The sequence below is a fragment of the Polypterus senegalus genome, chromosome 11 (assembly GCF_016835505.1).
Source record: "Polypterus senegalus isolate Bchr_013 chromosome 11, ASM1683550v1, whole genome shotgun sequence".
In the NCBI taxonomy this organism is placed as follows: Eukaryota; Metazoa; Chordata; class Cladistia; order Polypteriformes; family Polypteridae; genus Polypterus; species Polypterus senegalus.
Window position 1 is genome coordinate 75904523 of NC_053164.1, and position 19421 is coordinate 75923943.

Sequence of the window (19421 nt, forward strand, 5' to 3'; positions counted from 1 at the left end):
GTCAAAGAAGGTACTGATGAGACTATAATATGTGGAATTTATACTAATAATATAATATATGATATACTAATAATATAATATATATAAGAATATGATATTTGTGGAAATCACACTACCTCAACTTAACAAATAATTGATTTTGAAATCATCATTATAAAACTTTGTTCAGTTGTTAAGAAAAAGTCAAAAATCCAAATCTAAGTCTAAATATACTAGAAGAAAAATTTGCCAGATTTCAAATTAAATATTCTTCACCAAAGGTTGTATTGCATCCAGTTCACTCACTGTCCCTTATGGCATCACCACATATTCATAATACCCAGAGATTGTATTATAAGCTGCTTTCTGTTTGTTTCCTTCTATTACTCTGTTAAAATTTTAAGCAATAAATGCAATAAATCTGGAAAATACTGTCGAGTCACAGGCTTGAACTAAAAGTTAAGAAGTTAAAAGGCAGATCATAACTGTTCTTAATTGAAATTTTATTTAAATCCCCACAACCAATTCTGAACTAAAGAAATAATTTTTCTTAAAACAAAACACACACACACACACACACACACTGAATGAATTTCTTGGTGAGAAAATAATGAAACTTTCAGTAATACATTCTTCCATAGCCTTCAATATAGTGAGTGAATATACTGTAATCTCTTCTGAGGTAAAATGATCCCATGCAGGAAATCAATTGCACACTCATAAGCTCCATGTGGGGAAGTTGAGGAGATTTTCTGAGATTGGCATTGTGGAAGAAATATCAAAGCTGTTACATGTTTATTGAATTGTTGTTTTATACAGAACTGAACCCTTTCATTCTATCCAGTTCCAATGAGTAAGAGAAGATTGTGAAGACCAAGCCAAGGATAGCATTCAATTATCTGGAGATTTTATGTATGAATAATCAGAAATGAAAATATTGTAAATGGAGTAAACAAAATTACATTTTAGAAGTTTATGTTTCATCAATACTTCCAAAATCCATGGGTTTACCTTTTATGGTATGCAGTTTAATTTTAATCTTTACGTCACATCTTCAGATTCAATGTATTTTATAAGAGAAGCTAAACAATTCTTTGACAGCTACACAATCCATAAATGCTTCAGAAGAGATAGTATTTTAAGGTTATTGGTTTATATACACACTTTTCTTGTCTTGGGGTTTAAAGAATTTGTTCACCAGAACTACAACCTCATAAACTGATAAACTGTATAGTAACTTTGGAAATGTATCTTTTAAGTGACCTGAACTACAACAATAAAAGCAATATTGTCTTTTAATTTACCACTTTCTTTCATTTATACTTCCTGCAACATCTCTAATTTCATTAGGGGTTGCTATGTCTTTTTTATCCAACATTGAAACATTAGGAGGTGTTTATGCAAGTTTTCTGTATTTTCTACTTTCAGCAACAAATATACTTAATTTAATTCCTCTATCTAAAATGTTATTATTATTTCATACTTGAATTTTTCTATTAAACTTTTTGGAAAAATAGAATGAATGTAATATCCATTACACCTTGCCATTTCAAAGAAACTTTACTGTCAACTATGGAATTGTTTCTCATCCTCTAATCTGCATTGAAATCTGCTCAATAAACATTGTACATCATTGTAGCATCAGTGTCCAAAGTCTTATAAGATAATGATCCATTTTAAACACTTTCTGTACGGTAGCGAAACAATAAATTTTAATTTCATCTGTGGAATAAGTATTGGTAAAAATCAAAACGTTTTAAAAAATTCCACAATTGTTTACTTCTCCAGCTTAACACCTTTTGCAACTGCAGTAAGTTTTACTGAACACATTTTAATATAATAATTCATTACATTTATATAGCGCTTTTCTCACTACTCAAAGCATTACCAAAGTATCAATAAAGTGTTATTCTCCTTCTCTGCAATGTGACGTACTAGCAGAACATTTCTCTTGATATTACATATTTAGTATAAGACCTGTGAATTCTTCAAATTTACAAGTAATTTTACCATTATGTCATTATGCCACAGTGATGAATATATGATCTAGTGATTTTTTTATTTTATTGATTATATTGTAGTCAATCCATACAGATAGATCCATTTTTACAAAAAAAAATAGAATTGAAAAAAAAAATCAACCACCACCCCTGAGAAAGAGAGCATGGCCAACTGAGTAAAACTTAAAGCTTGTAAAAATACCTAAATTGATGAGTTTAATAGGCAGATATAGATAAATGCCTGCCAGGTTTTGAAAAAGTTCTGCACCGATCCTCTAACTGAGAATTAGATTTTTTCCAATTTCAAATAGTATAAAACATCGGTTGCCCACTGACTTAAAAGAGGAGAGTTAGGATTCTTCCATTTTAGCAAAATAAGTCTGCGTGCCAATAGTGTAGTGAAGGCAATCACAGTTTGTTTGTCTTTCTCCGCTTTAAGCCCATCTAGAAGAACCCCAAACACAGCTGTTAATGGGTTAGGAGGGATTGTGAGACCAAGGCTGTCTGAAAGGCACTTAAATTTTTTTGTCCAGAATGATGTTAATTTGGTACAGGCCCAAAACATGTGACCCACTGAGGCTGGGACTTGATTGCAGTGTTCGCAGGTTGGATTTTGCCCTGGAAACATTTTGGACAGTTTTAAGCAAGACAGATGTGCTTGATGTATTGAGTTGAATAATTGTATGTATCTTTGAAAGGGAGGGGCTGTAAATTAATTTAATATATTGCAAAAATGCTGACAGAGTCCTCGAAAATCAGCAATATTTTTTCCAGCATAGAGGAAGGTGTGAGATGAGGGAAATTGGGCAGGTTCTGTTTAACAAAGTTTCTAATTTGAAGATAGTGAGCAAAATGTGTTGCTGGAAAGTTGAATGTAAATGTTCATAGGATGCAAAGGTGTTGTCTATATAAAGATCTCTAAGCAATTTAATCCCAAATGTTTTCCGATATTAAAAACTACATATGTTTGCGAGGGTTGAAAAAGGTGGTTCTCATGCAGAGGTGCCACAGATAAAAGATTCTCCATCTTAAAATGCTTTCTACATTGGCTCCATATTCTGAGTGAGTGAAGCACAATTGGGTTATTAGTATGTTGGCGATAACTTGCATTTATTGGGGCATAAAGCAGGGAATATAAAGAAGTACTGCTGTTTGTGTCCAAGTTTTTATAGCTTGTATGTTTGCTGCTCAGTAATAAAACTGAAATTAAGGTAGAGCCATGCCACCTTCTGCCTTAGGTCTTTGTAGCGTAGCTCTTAGGATACGTGGATGTTTTGAGTTCCAAATAAATGAGGTTATGGTTGAACCTAATTACTTAAAAAATGATTTATTGATGTATATTGGAATATTCTGAAATAAAAACAGAAGCTTAGGAAGGATATTCATCTTAATAACATTAATTCTTCCAGCTAGAGTGAGAGCTATGATCTATGCAAGTCTTGCTTAATTTTTTCCATACAGATGGCGAAATTTTGTTGATAAAGAGCTTTATATTTACTTGTGATATTGTGATCTAGTGATGTTTTATAAGCATCATGATGACCAAAAGAAGCCGTTGTTAATGTAAAAGTAAACAAATAATGGATGCATTTTACAGTACTTAAACTAAAGTGTTGCCCAGTTACTCCATCACTCCATGCAGTACATATTTAGCCACATTTATACTGCAGATTTAGATTCCACTAAGTAGGCAGTGACAGTCATTTTTTAACAATAAGAAAGTAGTAAACCTGCGGTAGGCTGGCACCCTGTCCGGGGTTTGTTTCCTGCCTTGCACCCTGTGTTGGCTGGGATTGGCTCCAGCAGACCCCCGTGACCCTGTAGTTAGGATATAGTGGGTTGGATAATGGATGGATGGAAAAGAGTAAACACAGAGAGACAAGCTGCAAAAGATGAATGTTGAACACAAGATCTTTTACCAGAGAACCTGCTGGATGTTTCTTGTTATAGGCAGAAACTGGGACAAGAAAGGGTGTTTAGGGTGATTGTATCTTTTATTGGACTCGTATTTGTTAGCAATATTTTAATAAAATGATAAAAAAATAGCATTCTGCCTGACTGTGTATATTTTAACATCAGACTGCTGATAAGAAATTCCATTCAGCCTTTACCATCTTTTCTCCAAACCAAGCTGTATGAACACAATTGAAGAGCCATGAAGTCAGCAATAGAAAAGAAATGTACTCATATTCCTATTTTCATTATTGGAATAGAGATTCTTTTTTTTCCTCAACTTGCTGGTATGAAGTTAAACCAACATTAAAACTCGCACTGTTCTCCCTAATGTTGGAGTGTTTTCCTTTGTTCTGTTTTGAAGAGTGTGTGTTAGCAGGCACATACATGTTGGTTCTAAAAAATCCCTTTTTGAACAAAAAGCATGAGTAACATACAGCCTCCAACTATTCTGAAGCTCCCATCTTCAAAGTGCCCCACAACTCACATAAATAGATTAAACAAATTTACAGGTGGATAGTGATGGTGCAGGTCTGGCTCCATGCTCCCTCTTCCAGTTTTGGGAGCGTCTTGAACCCGGCACCATCGATGAGGTAACGGATGAGCATGGCAAATGGGGACAAAACACTCTAGGCAACAGAATAGTGGAAACGTTTTACATGCTTTTATTAAAACAATCCAAAAACAAGTATTCAAAACAGTGAAGTGAATCATCCATAATAATTAAATAAATAATCCATAAAAACAGTATCCAGTGTAGGTTAAAAATCCCAATAAATACATCTTCTTTAAAACAAGGATAAAATACTGGCAGCAACAATCATTTAAAAAAAACCAAAAAAACCTGTGACTCCTCCTTTTATTTGGCAGCTTCACTACTTATCCCCCACTGGCTTCGCAGCAGAGGGGTCTCTCTGTCAGCAGACTTAGCTGACTTTCATCAGGTCCGGTTGCCTTCCATCCCCTGTCTATGTACAGGCTCCTTTGCCGGACCAAGACTCGGGTCCCCAATGACCAGGGCACTCACGCTGGGGCTCAACCCCCGAAGCCTCCTCGACCCCTGCTACCTTCTGTGGCGAGCTATCCAAACCTCTGGTCACTCCTGCTCCTCAAAACAGCTCAGTGGAAGTAACCCATTCCGACTGCCCCCTAGTGTCAGCCATACACTTCTTACAGGGGCTCTTCTCACAGCTTGTCAGCCTTCTCTCCAATGAACCTGCTCTCTTCTGCTCGCTCACTCCCGCACCAGCTCTTTCACCTACCACCTTCTACCTTCTGCATCCTGCCTTCTGCCTTCACTAACCTCTGTTCTGTCTTTCTTCTTCCTCCTATCTCACACTCAAGCTTCCCCTTTTGAAATGGGGATGTGGCACAGGTGTGGCGATTAGCAGCTCCCAGCATCAATTACAGACACGAGCAAATCTGCACCTGTTCATTTAAGTGCAGGACTGCCCGCATTGCACCTAGGAACACCCCCGCCTTAAAGTGTGGCGATTATTTATTTAAAATGGTGCCAACCTGCCGTGGACCTCACTTTACCACATGGATATCTGCCACTTAAAGGAGTGACCCATTTTTTTTCTATATTGTTACAATTCTAATCTAAAAATGCTGTTTAAAGACTTCTTTAACATGAGTGATACCCCTTGTTTTAGTATGTGTATGTGCTGTGCTAATTGTGAAGTACACAGTAGCAGTCCAGAGCTTTTCTTTGGTGTTTTGGGGTCCAGACATTCAAATTACCTCAGATATTCAACTGCCCTGCTGTTGTAGTTGTCTACATCTTTGAAAGAGTAGTATGGTTCTGTTTGTACTGAAGATCCCTTTGTCATCTAAAGATGTGAAAAATGTCTAAAGTGACTGTTATTTATGGATTTGCCCTAAAATGGACTGACACTAGATCAAGTGTAGCACCCAGTCCTGCTATGATAAGCTACAGCTCATTGTGATACTAAACTGGTTTAAGCAGGCTAAGAAAATGGGTAGTTTGAAAAATGGCATCCATTTGCTATATAGAGCCTCAGCTGTAGCAAATGTGACTGATTTTCTAAAAGTTGTTGGTCTGTTTCTATTGTAATTACATTTGTTCTTGTATATGACTACAAAAAAGGTTTGCTTAGTTAATTATTTGAGCTCTTTTAAAAACAGGACTTTTGTTCTTTAATTTTATTCAATGTTCTTTCACTTTATTTGATGTTGATTTCAGGAAGCAGATTCTGGCCTTATTGTCGCAAAATGCAATAACTGCCCCACAAAGCCACTTAATGGAGGATTTTCCCTGATTAAATGGGTTTAATATACGCCCGCTAGACTCTTGGAGAGTTTAAAGCAAGAAACACATTATAAGCACAAGTATAAGAGACTTACATCCTCATGAATTGTATGCTGATAATATTTATATGACAGTGAATACTGACAAATGAAAATTCATACCCCAGTCATCTCTTGGTAGCTGTATTTTTAATAAAAGGCTTTTGCCTAATATTATAACAATTTTTTGACAGCAGAAAGCTAAATGAGTATGAATAATATATAAATGGCCAGTACATTATTTTCTTGATATGATGATGCATGTTCTTCTCCATCCTCCCATTTCTCTTTTGGGAGCCTGTTGAACCCGACACCGTCGGTAATGTAACTGGGTGAGCTGGACAATGAGGACACCAAACAAAGCATGGCGAAAGGTGCAAAGTGCAAACAGTGCTTTTATTAAAAAACAACAAAACAGGGTGAAATTTAGAGGTTAAAATCCAATGATAAAATCCTTTAAAACCGAGGTTAAAATACTGGCTGGAAGCAGTCCCTTTTTTTAAAAAAAACACGGTGCCTTCTTCAGCTGGCAGCTCCCCTGCTTCTCCCATCCTGGCCCTGCACCAGGGGAGTCACCGTACCTGCAGCTGACATTCTCCTTCTTCTGGTCTGGTAGCTTCCCAATCCCTGGCTTTGTTGAGCTAATCCAGACCAGGACTTGGGTTTCACAGCGACCAGGGTACTCACGCTGGGGCTTCAACCTCCCAATCCTCCGACTCCCACTGCCTTCCATGGCCTTATGTGGCGAGCCAAACCACCTTCCGATCACTCCCTGCTCCTCTTAAGCGCTCAGCAGGAGCAACCACTTCTTGTTGCCCCAGCGTGTCGGCCAAAACTCTACCAAGGGGCTCTTGGCTGCCAGTCATTAATACAGTGAGCCTGCTCTTGCTCGTTCACTCACTCCCTCACTCATGCTTCGGCCCCTTCACCTCCTGCCTTCTCCTCCCTTAACCTCCGTTCTATTTTCTTTCCCTTGATCTGCTCCGCATTTGCGCTTCTCCTATTTATAATGGGGACTTGGACAAGGTGCGGCCATTAGCAGTTCTCAGCATCAATCGCAGATATGGGCGATTCCACACCGGTGCATTTCAGTGTGGAAACATCCAAGCCCGGGAACTGCTCCAGCCACACTACCACACCCTCTCTTTAAGCCACGAGTGCAGAGATTATTTATTTAAAAGTGGCCTGTTATTCTGAGCCGCGGACCTGCTATATCACACTTGACTAAAAATGGTTTTTGATAACAAGATCACATGAACTGTTTGCTATCAATTTCAAGAACATTTAATGTTACAACAGTTAACATATTATTACATTTTTTCTAAGCTGAATTTATTTTTTGATAGCTGTTATACTTTTCTACCATGCTTTCACATAGAATTTCATTTTACTGTTATTTTGCTTTGGTGCTTTTTTAAAATGACTGTTATCTTATTTTAGATTTTGCCTTGTTTTGTTTTAGTTTATTGAGACACCATTTTGTTTTTCAGTGTGTTTCACCACTGAGACTTACACCATAAGCTGCACCACTTGACATTATTTGCACACCTATACTTACACTGGCAGCACATGATTCTGGCTTTCCAAGTTTGGGGACAATTTTAAAACTCTTTTTCCAAGTGCAGTTTGGTTTAGTTCTTCTTTTCTTATGTACATTCAATGCTGATTTTGATTTTTGAATTAGTATTAATGCATACTATTAGTTTTTTTCCGGCTTTGACCCTCATAATTCTTTCCCATTCACATTTCATCTCCTCATGATCCTTCTTTTACAGTCTGAATCAGACCTCATTCTGTTTCAGTACAGTAAGAGCAACCTGCTCTGAAAACCATACTGTTATAATAATAATAATAATAATAGCTTTATTTATATAGCACTTTTCAAGCCCAAAGTGCTACACATTGAACATAGATACCAGAAACAAATAAAATAAGGCAACATAAGATCAGAGGTTTTAAACAATGATTCGGTAAAGTAAATAAAATAGAAAACAGAATTACAATTAAGATCTAAGTGTATTTAAAAAGGTGGGGTGGGCGGCCAGATCCCATGCCCAGCCGGGGCGCCCCTTCTACACATGTTCCGGGGTGTAATCATGGACTGCTCAATATCTCCCCCGGGACACTTGGTGGCAGCCTCCCTGGCTGAGGATGGTGCCTCAGTTTCCCGCAGGGCTCCATGGGAGATGGAGTTCTCCACAGCCCTGTTGGGATCTGGGGTGGCCACCAAGGGGTGCTGCATGGGTCCCTGAGCCAGCCTGGACAAATCTGCAACCCTGCCCGGAAGTGCAATCAGAAGCAGGTGATCAAGCACCTGGAGCACTTCTGGGTGGGCTATAAAAAGGGCCGGCAACCACCACTCAGGGCCAGAATCAGGAGGAAGAGAACAAGGTTGCCAGGGAAGAGTGGTGGTGCCAAACGGGAGTATATTTGTGGTTGATAAAGTGCATTTGGGACTGTGTATTGCCTGTGGGGTTCACGGAGAAGACGTGCCCCACAGGCGAAGAAAAATAAAAGTCTTGTTGGATTTTATACGTGCCTCTGTGTCTGTGCCGGGTTGGGCGATATACAGCGTCCATATCAGAAAGGCTAAACAATAAAAGTATGTCTTTAAATATGATTTAAAAGTTGGTGATAAATAAGTTGATCTAATGCCCAGTGGTAAGCTGTTCCAAAGTCAAGGTACTATCACAGAAAATGCTTTATCACCTTTCATCTTTAATCAAGACTCTGAAACAGCCAATAGACCTTGACTAAAGGATCATAGTAGTCTCACTGTTTGATAAGGTATCAGCAATTCAGAAACATATTCAGGATCAAAATTATGCAAAGCTTTAATAGTAATCAATAAGATTTTACAATTTATTCTAAATTGAATTGAAATGCTGAAATTGGAGCAAAGTGACCAAGTAGTTTTGATCTTAAAAGTAATCCAACTGCAGCGTTCTGCACCAACTTAGGCTGGGCAAGTGAAGAGCAGTTCTACATACCAAAAAAAGAATTGTGATAATCAAGATGGGGTGTAATAAAGGCATGTATGACCTTCAAACAATAAAGAAGTTCTTATCTTAGCAATGTTTTCCACTTAATTAAAGCATGACTGTACCAGTTGTAAGTGCCATTTAGAACAGATGGGCAGAACGACTTCTGGATGAGAGAGCGACTTCCAGACTGGTCAGAAAGATATAAGGGATGGATTGGCCAAAAACTGAGGCCAGGTGTAGTTCTTCCCCCATACTATAGGTGGAAGTGGTCACCTCAAGGCATCCCAGTTTGATTGGGACTTGGAGTCTGGAAGTGTAGTTTTGTCTGTGTCGTTGGGAGCCATTAGAGGGCACTGTCAGAGGAGGACCTCCCTAATTCACGTGTGACCCTGAAGTGCTTCCAAGAGGAGGCACCATGGTACTGGAAGCATTCCTGGGTCCTGCATTAAAAGGGCCTGCTATCTCACATCAATGAGTCAGAGTCAGGAGGCAGTGGGCAACACTCTCCAGGAGGGTGGAAGGACAGAAAAGGATGCAATCTATATTGTAATGGGGTGTATGTGTCTGTGTTCATTTTGGGAAAGTATTTGTGATGAATAAAGATCCCTTATTTGAATCTATTGTTGGGCATTACTTGGACTGTGTTGGACATTACTGTGTTTGGGGTTTGAGGGCTCTGTGGCACCACCTACTAGTTACACAGTTTAATAACATGAGCTCCAAAACTCAAACTGTAGTCAAAAATCACCCACACATTTCTGGGCACTAATTTAATACTTGGTACAAAATGTCCAAGGTTCTGCTTTACCTGAAATGTATTTTGTTGTTTGCCAATTACTAAACTCTCAGTTTTATCAGAATTTAGCTAAGGAAAGTTATAAGACATCCAATTTCATATTTGAATGGTTACCATTCCATTGAATAAAGCACAGTTTGTCCCAGCTGAATTATGCTGAGTTTGACACCCTAGGGGCCAAGTAATAACACAATAGTTACAGAGAAAGCTTTTGGGGTCTGTAAACTGAACACTGCAGTTCAGTTGTGCTTAATGAACTGAATAACCACTCTTTAAGAAGGACTTCTTAAAGCTATACTGTAAGAATGTATTTAAGCTGTCAGCCATACATCTCATAGATGCAGTTTAGTTTCTTCTCTTGTTAGTCTGTTTTTTGTTTGTTTTTAAAATAATTTAGTTTCATTATGTGCTGGTAAATGTGTGTTTTCATTTATTATTTTTACTAAAGTACAACATGAAGTAAAGACCTTATTATCTCAGAAAGAATTGGTGTTTTACATTTTCTTTCGTTGTTGTTTCTGGTTCTTTTGACTATTTGGCTTTTAATCAAACAGTCAGCTGCCTGTCTGTCTTTTCCATTTCCACTAATAAGTTCTGTTTATTCATAATATCCATAACAGCAATTACTGAATTAGAATTTTATATATAAGCTATGAAATAAAAATCACTCATTCTGATACCTCACTTAAAACATTTGTTGCTATGCTTTTAACATTTGTACTTACACTTCATACTGTGTTTCTAGATTTCAAAATTTCTGACTGTTTATTGGCTATTTTTTCATTTTTCTTTCTTTGCTTTTATTAAATCATAGTATGCAGTTATATTTCTCTCCATCTGTCCATTAATGTCCCCTGTTTAATGCAGCTCAGGGTCATGGGGGATGCTTATTTGAGCAGGAGTGGCCATAAGGGAGTGTGGTAGATAGGGGGCGCTCTCGCTCCCTTTAACTCCTGTCCACGACTCCAGACACCAGGTAAAAGTCCTCAAGTTGACTTTATTTTTATGCCACAGTGCACAAAGCACACTATCCACCACTATACTCATATAAATCACTCACAATACTACAATAAACAATCCTCCAGCTCCCAGATGCGTTGCCACCCTTCCACCCAGCTCAGCTCGCCATCTGGGAGCTCTCACAGTCCTTTTATATATCCTGACCCGGAAGTGTTACAATCCCCAGTCCATGTGATTCTCAATCACTTCCGGGTCAGGTACAAGTTCTTTTCTTCACCCCGGAAGCACGTCATTCCTTTTGTCCACGTGTGCTTCCGGGGCGTAGGGAAAATAGCTATTGTTCCTCCCTGCAGCATCCCCTAGTGGCCCCCACGGCATCCACCAGGGCTGCGCATGAAAACTACATTGTCCAAGATGTCCTGCTGGTCTTCTGGGGACCTCCATACTGCAAGGAGGGCTCCATCCGGCGGCTTGGGGGTATTGGCCGGGATAAATGGCTGGCCATCCTCCAGAGAAGGAAGCAACATCCAACAGGAATCCAATCCATCATAGGATAAACTCACAGAGACAGCATTTGACCAGTCCCTATTTAGTGATGCCAACTTCCTATCACAGCTCCAGAGTCCTTGTTTCAATGAAGCCCAGGTACTGCCAGTGAGTTGCTGGAACATTCTGTGTCCATATTGTGTTTTTCCCCCCAGATCCCAAAAATTTGCATTTTGGGGTAATTTCCAACTCGAAATTGACCCTGCATTGGCAAGTGCATTAGGAGGAAATGCCTTAGTGCCTGTATGTTCTTGCATTGCCCCTGGATTAAGCAGGATGGATGACAGATGGAAATTTGCTTTTGATAATTGACTTAATTTAGATCTACCAGTTCACCCAACAGCATCACCTTTTAAATATTATTGCACTGTATATCTTATTTTTCTGTAGCTTGTTTGCTCATGCACAGTGTCAGGCCAGTAATGCTTGCTTATTATCGCATTAATATCATGTTTAAAATTTCCCTTGAACATTTCTTCATCTCAAAATGTTTTATTCATGTGTTTTTCCAGATTCCAATTAATTAAATAAAAATTTCCTAGTGTGAGCAAAAGAAATATATTGCTATAAATAACATCAGAATATGAATCATGGTTTAACACACTTTGATGACTTAACATAATGTATCAGAGGGGTGCAGGGTGGAACAGTGTTTAGCACTGCTGCCTCAGAGCTCCACACTACTACATCCGAATCCTCTGTCAGGCAGCTCAACGGTGGAGTTTGCCTGTTCTGTCTGTGCTGTTTTGGATTTCTCTGTATATACCTGTTAATATATATATATATATATATATATATATATATATATATATATATATATATATATATATATATATATATATATATATATACAGTATATATTGTGAACTTGAACCCGGACACAGACAGACGGACATCGTAATTCTCACCCAACACACGTTTATTTACAGAGTTTATATTTACAGCTCAGTGCACGTCCCAGTGCCTCTTGCACCGTTCCCCCAACTGTCCAGGCCACACAAGTCCAATGCCTTTCTCCTGGCCGCCTCCAGTCCTCTCTCCGGCTCTGTCCACTTCCACCCGACATCTGCCGATGACTAAAGGGAGGCGGCCCCTTAAATAGGAACCTAGATGGGCTCCAGCTGCTCCCCGGCATTCCTCAGTAGCCACGCCCCAGTGTGGCGGAAGTGCCGGCTGCGCACCCGGAAGCCGTCCGGGTGTCCCCTGTCGTCTTCCCCCCAGCACTTCCTGGTGTGGCGGAAGTGCTGGGCTCCCGGGATATTCAGGTATTGGGTGCCGCCTGGCGGTGGCCACGGGTCCCTACAGGGCTGGGCTTCCAAGCCCTTTACCCGAGGCCCCCAACATAACCAGGATGGATGCCCCCTCGCGGTCTGAAGGAGGCACAAGCCCGGCCGGGGACCACTATATATATATATATATATATATATATATATATATATATATATACATGTATATATTTATATATGCTAATATACTAATAAAAGGCAAAGCCCTGACTGACTGACTCACTCATTACTAATTATCCAACTTACCGTGTAGCTAGAAGGCTGAAATTTGGCAGGCTCATTCCTTACAGCTTACTTACAAAAGTTAAACAGGTTTCATTTCGAAATTCTACGTGTAACAGTCATAACGGTCAACAACGTCCACCATGTCAAACTTTCTTATTTATGGCCCCATCTTCACGAAATTTGGTAGATTGCTTCCCTGCGCTAACCGAAACCTATGTACGTACTTATTTCGGTGGTATAACGCCACTGTCGGTCGCCATATTGAACTTTCCAACGGTCTTTGTTACTTATGGACCCATCTTCAAGAAATTTGGTACGCAGGTTCCCAACGCTAACAGAATCCTACTTACGTACTGTGATGTATGGCCGGCTGTTTATCCCGGCCAATACCCCCACGCCGCCAGGTGGAGCCCTCCCTGCAGTATGGAGGTGCCCCGAAGACCAACAGGGCATTATGAACATTGGAGTCTTTATTCACAGCCCTGCTGAATACCGTTGGGGCCGCCAGGAGTCGCTGCTGGGAGGCCCAGAGACTATTTACCTTACGCCCAGGAAGTACGTCATAGTCACATGGACAAAGAGAACGATGTGCTTCCTGGGTGAAGAAAAGGATTTTTTATCTGACCCGGAAGTGTTCCAGGTCATATGGACAGAGAGGGCGAAACGGGTCGAGGAGTATAAAGGACTGTGGGAGATCCCAGACAGACAAGCTGAGTTGGGAGGCAGGGTGGCTAAGCGTCAGGGAGAGGAGGATTGTGATTTTGGGGTATTGTTTATTGAGAATTGTGGAGAGGTGTGTGTTTTGTGCACTTATTTATAATAATAAATCAATTATTTGGACTTTAATCTGGTGTCTGACGTGTGGTCTGAGGGTACAAGGGTGTGGAGAAAGCCCTAATCTGTCACAGTACATATATGCAGTACGTCCATAGCCTGCAGCTCGGTCGCCGTGTGAGGCGGCGTTGGGTCCCCCATCCTCACGCCTCCCACGTTGTTGGCTGCCTGCCTATATAAGGTCGTCCGTCGCTCCGGTCTCTTCATTCCCTTCCTTGCTTCGCTACGGGATTCATGTCTCCCTGCTGATAACTGTAGCCTTTTTATTTAATCCACGGCTTCTCCACTGTTTTATTGTTCATTTATTACGATTATAGTTATTGTGTAGGTATTTTAGACTTACTTTACATTGTTCAGGTACCCATTTCCTTTTTCTTTCCAACCGTACCCCCATTAACATGTCTATCGAGGTGATCACCATCGATCAAAGAACTGTCACTTACTGACTGGTTTCCATGCCCTTAGATGGCATCTGCCTTTTCCATTCTCTGTGTTACATATTGCACGGCCACGTAATTGAAACAAACCATGAAACTCAAACCGATTATGGCAGCAGCAATCCAAGCTGTGAGATTTGAGGCAAGATTGCTTTTCACATGGCCAACTATACGTTGCATGCTCAAGAGTAAGTTCAGCGCACAGCTTGGTCATATTACAACCGGAGGGCCGAACTGACAATGTGGTATACAAAGAGATCCTTAACAAATAATTATTGGTATATTTTCCCTCAGTTTAAAAAGGTTTACTTTTCTTCTTAATAAAAATTTTAAGGCAGTAATTCGCCGCTGTGAAGCGCGGGCATTTTGCTAGTGTATATATATATATATATATATATATATATATATATATATATATATATGTATATGTATATATATATATAAAATAAGTACCAGTTTTGATTAGCAGTCATTGTAACGGAATATACATTGTGATTAACTGGCACAACATCCAGAGCTGGTATCTGCCTTACACCTCATTTTACTGGGATAACCTCTGATCCTCAGTAATCCCTAAAAGTAAAAGGCAGCATCAGAAAACGTATTGATAAATGGAGGGCAGGATAATGTAGTACCAGATGTGACAGTGATCTGTGTGAATGTACAATAGCATATGCAGTGAACTCAGATTCACATTTTCATTCTCACTTAAATTTACTTGCTATTCTACCTGATATATCATTTGTGAGACACTGCACAAAGTTATGCACAATTTTTAAAGACAAGGTCATCTGTTCTACAAAATGATGAAATAATCACATTTTTTCCTTATCTCTCTTTGACACATGGAACCTAAATGCATATGAACTGGAAGAATCAACATCTCTTTCAGATGAAATATTTAATTTTGTCTTTGTGCTTAGGAAAACTGTGTGTTTTGAAACGAAAAATTTACTAATGCTTCTCTCTGTTAATTTAATGAGAAGACATCAGTTAAGATAAAGATGATATGCTTAGCTCCACTCCTTGTGATGAGGAGGGGATGGGATGAAACATTTCAGTTTGTTTTGCTGTTATAATACTTCTACATTTCTTGAGGTTCTGTAAAAGCAAAATTACCCCATCTATCTATCTATCTATCTATCTATCTATCTATCTATCTATCTATCTATCTATCTATCTATCTATCTATCTATCTATCTATCTATCTATCTATTTCTTGGTAAAAACTAGTGTAGCAGACTAGTGTTAAAAGAAGCAAATAAGAGAACATTGGGTTCAGAGTATCTGTTTATGTCCTGACATTGCAGCTACAGCACATGAAATGAATGCTTAAACATTAGGACTCAAGCTTTGCTGTTTATCCATTGTCTCTGTGCCAGACTGATCAGACTCTCCTGGTGTTTGTGATAAGGACAGCTTCATCAGGGACTAGCTAGTCTACTAAGTTTGTTTTCATATACTGCAGTTTTTCTATTTTATTTCTTTTCTTTAGAAAATTGTTTTGAGTCTTAATGATAGTCAGTTAATCACTAAAAGCTATGAAAGTGAACTGGCCTTACCAAATTTATTATGATATTTTGCTATTTTTTCCTGTATGTTCATCCATGCTATTCTGTATATTTGATAAAATGATTAAGTTTTCATTTTTATTTTTGCATTATACAGAACACAAGGCTGGATTAAGACCCCTACAGCGCCCTCAGTGATATAACTCCTTAACAGAGAATTGATCATATTTAACAATGCAGCGAGTGCACACAGGGTCTTATAATGCATCATCTTGTAGATACTTGATCCAATCATTTCTTCAAAGGAGAGGGCATCTTCCTTGATCATTTTGGCTTGGTAAATCTCTGTTGTTTAATCGAGAAGGAACTGGAGGGAGTTCAGTGATGAAAAGGCTCCTTGCCATCGCATTTACCCAGAACACCCTGATTTTAGATCTGCCCTGACAGCAGAAAACATTTTGACCTCCACATGGATCCTTAATTTTTGAACAAAATAATACTTTATCTTGAGCAGGGTTTCAAGGAATCTGAAGCCTATCTCAGCAAGGATCAGTAACAATTAGGCACAAGGCTGGAAAAACTCCTGGACAGAGCGGCAGTCTATCACAGCATTTAACAAAATAAATAGATAAAAAATTAACAGAAATCCAAGAGAGTGATTTTCATGTTTCAGACACAGGTATAGTTGCTATATCAAAGATTGTAAGCTCCAACGCCATGGCTTATTTCTAAAGTATTTTTATGTGTATTTCTAACATAAAGTTCTTAAGCCTACAACAAAAAAGTTTAACCTGTCTTGGAAAAGATATGCTTATCACAATCCATTCTTCCCATTCTGCTTGATTATTGTTGCCTGGCAACACAGCCAGACGAGCAGGTCCAGGGGCAAAGAGCATCTGAAAGGAGAATCCATGGGCAGAGATTGGCCTCCATCTAACAGGTCCAGGGGCAAAGAGCATCTAAGAGGAGAATCCATGGGCAGAGATTGGCAAACATCTGACGTGGATGCTGAGTGTTCACAGTTTCACTTCAGGCTAACATATGCCAGCGAGACATGTGTAGCCATGAATCACATGGAAGACATGATACCATACATTTGCTTTTTGATCATGTTGTAATCCGCCTTTGGCAAATATGATTGCATTTGTCACATACTTAATTTGTCACATTTGTTATTTATATTCTTGTTACTTAATTAGAAAGGTAACACAGTCACAACAACAACACATTCACATGACAGGCAGTGTGATGAGTTTAAATGGCGTGTAGAAGGTTTGTTCTAATTGTATTAATTGATTTGATTTGTGCAGCATGCACCACAGAGAGCTGGATCACAGGTTTTGCTTTATTTCACTCCTGAATTATCTTTGCATGAACTTTAAAGAACCTGTTGATGGTTACACTTAATGTTGTTCTTAAAGCTAGAGCAGTGAATATAACTTGATATACATTTCTAAGAGGGCAGCCTGGAGGCCCATATGTTAGCACTGCTGCCTCAGGGACTGAACACCCTAGTTTCAACTATAGAGTTCTTTTATTATCTGCATGGTGGTTGCATATTCTACCCTGTCTGTGGTGGTTTCCTCTAAGTATGCTGGTGTCCTCCCACATCCCAAAACCTATGCATATTAGGTTATTTAATTCCAGATTGGTGCTGAGTGATTGTGGGTGTGGGTGTGAACATGAGCGAGCTGTGAGATAGACAGGTGCCCTGTCCCAGGCTGCTTCATGACGGACATAGCTTCTGGGACTGGCCTCTGGACCCAGCAATCTTGTATTAGATTAAGTGGGTTTTAGAATGTTATGATATATTACTCTATTAAAAAGGCTTCCAGAAGTAGGCCAGCACCCAGAATTTGCTGGTAGTTTTGAAATTTTTTGTGAGCAACTTAGTCAATTTTACTAAGGTTTTGACTCATGTAGAATTTCAATTTATTTTAATTTTCTATTTGTTTTTTGTTTTTTTAAATTCTATTAATTTTATTGTAATCATTCCATACAAATAGATAGATTTTTTTTTACAAAAAATAGGATTGAAAACAAATGGAACCCCACCCATGAGAAAGAGAGCATGGCCAACAGAGTAATACTTAAAACTTGTAAGCTTACCTATATTGATGAGTTTAATAGGGCAATAGAGATGAATGGAGAAGAAAAAGAAATGTGGAGAGATTTACTCCTTCTTATTCTAAAATGTTATTTATTAGATCCTGCCAGGTTTTGAAAAAGTTCTGTGCGGATCTTCTAACTGAATATTTGATTTTTTCCAATTTCAAATAGTATAAAACATTGGTTTCCCACTGACTTAAAAGAGGAGAGTTAGGATTCTTCCAATTTAGCAAAATAAGTCTGCATGCCAAAGGTGTAGTGAATGCAATCACAGTGTGTTTGTCCTTCTCCACTTTAAGCCCATCTGGAAGAACACCAAACACAGCTGTTAATGGGTTAAGAGGGATTGTGACACCAAGGCTCTCTGAAAGGAGAAACATTTTGGTCCAAAATGATGTTAATTTGATGCAGGCCCAAAACATGTGACCCTGTGAGGCTGGAACTTGATTGCAGTGTTCGTGGGTTGGATCTTGCCCTGGAAACATTTTGGAGAGTTTTAAGCGAGACAGATGTGCTTGATATATAATTTTGAGATGAATAATTGTATGCTTTGTGCATATGGAGCTCTACATTGCTACCTTCCACTCCTTTTCTGATATATTGATTAAGAGATCTTTTTCCCATTGTCCTCTTGGATCTTTGAAAGGGAGGGACTGTAAAATTATTTTATATATTACAGAAATGGTGTCTAAGTCCTCGAAATTGAGCAATATTTTTTCTAGCATGGAGGAGGGTGCGAGTTGTGGAAAATTGGCCAGGTTCTGTTTAACAAAGTTCTGATTTGAAGATAGTGAAAAAAATGTGTAGCTGGAAAGTTACATTTTGAATGTAATTGTTCATAGGATGCAAATATGAATATAAAGATCTCTACGCAATTAAATCCCAAATCATTTCCAGATATTAAAAACTGCATATGTTTGCAAGGGTTGAAAGAGGTGGTTCTCTTGCAGAGGTGCAACAGATAAAAGATTCTTCATCTTGAAATGCTTTATACATTTGTTCTGAATGAGTGAAGCACAATTGGATTATTAGTATATTGGCGATAACTTGCATTTATTGGGGCGCAATGCAGGGAATATAAAGAAGTACTGCAGGATTTTACTTCTACAGTGTAGTCCAGATCTAATTTATGCAACATTTAATGCAATGCAGGAAAACAATACAAGACAAAAGAATTGTTTGAAATATCTTGTAATAAATGAAAATGGACTTATATTGAATTAATTCACTGATTTTTCATGTAATGTCCCACTTGTCCTCCAATTTTTTTGTGAATTCTCTATGTAATAAACTTAATAAGTTATAGCATAATGAAACTGCATAATTAGATCTGGACCACCCCATATTACGGACCAAACCTGTGTATGTTCATCTGTTTCTGTCCAGGTTTTAATAGCATGTATGTAGGCTGCCCAATAATAAAACTGAAAGTTAGGTAGAGCCATGCCACCTTCTGCCTTAGGTCTTTGTAGGGTTGCTCTTTGAATACAT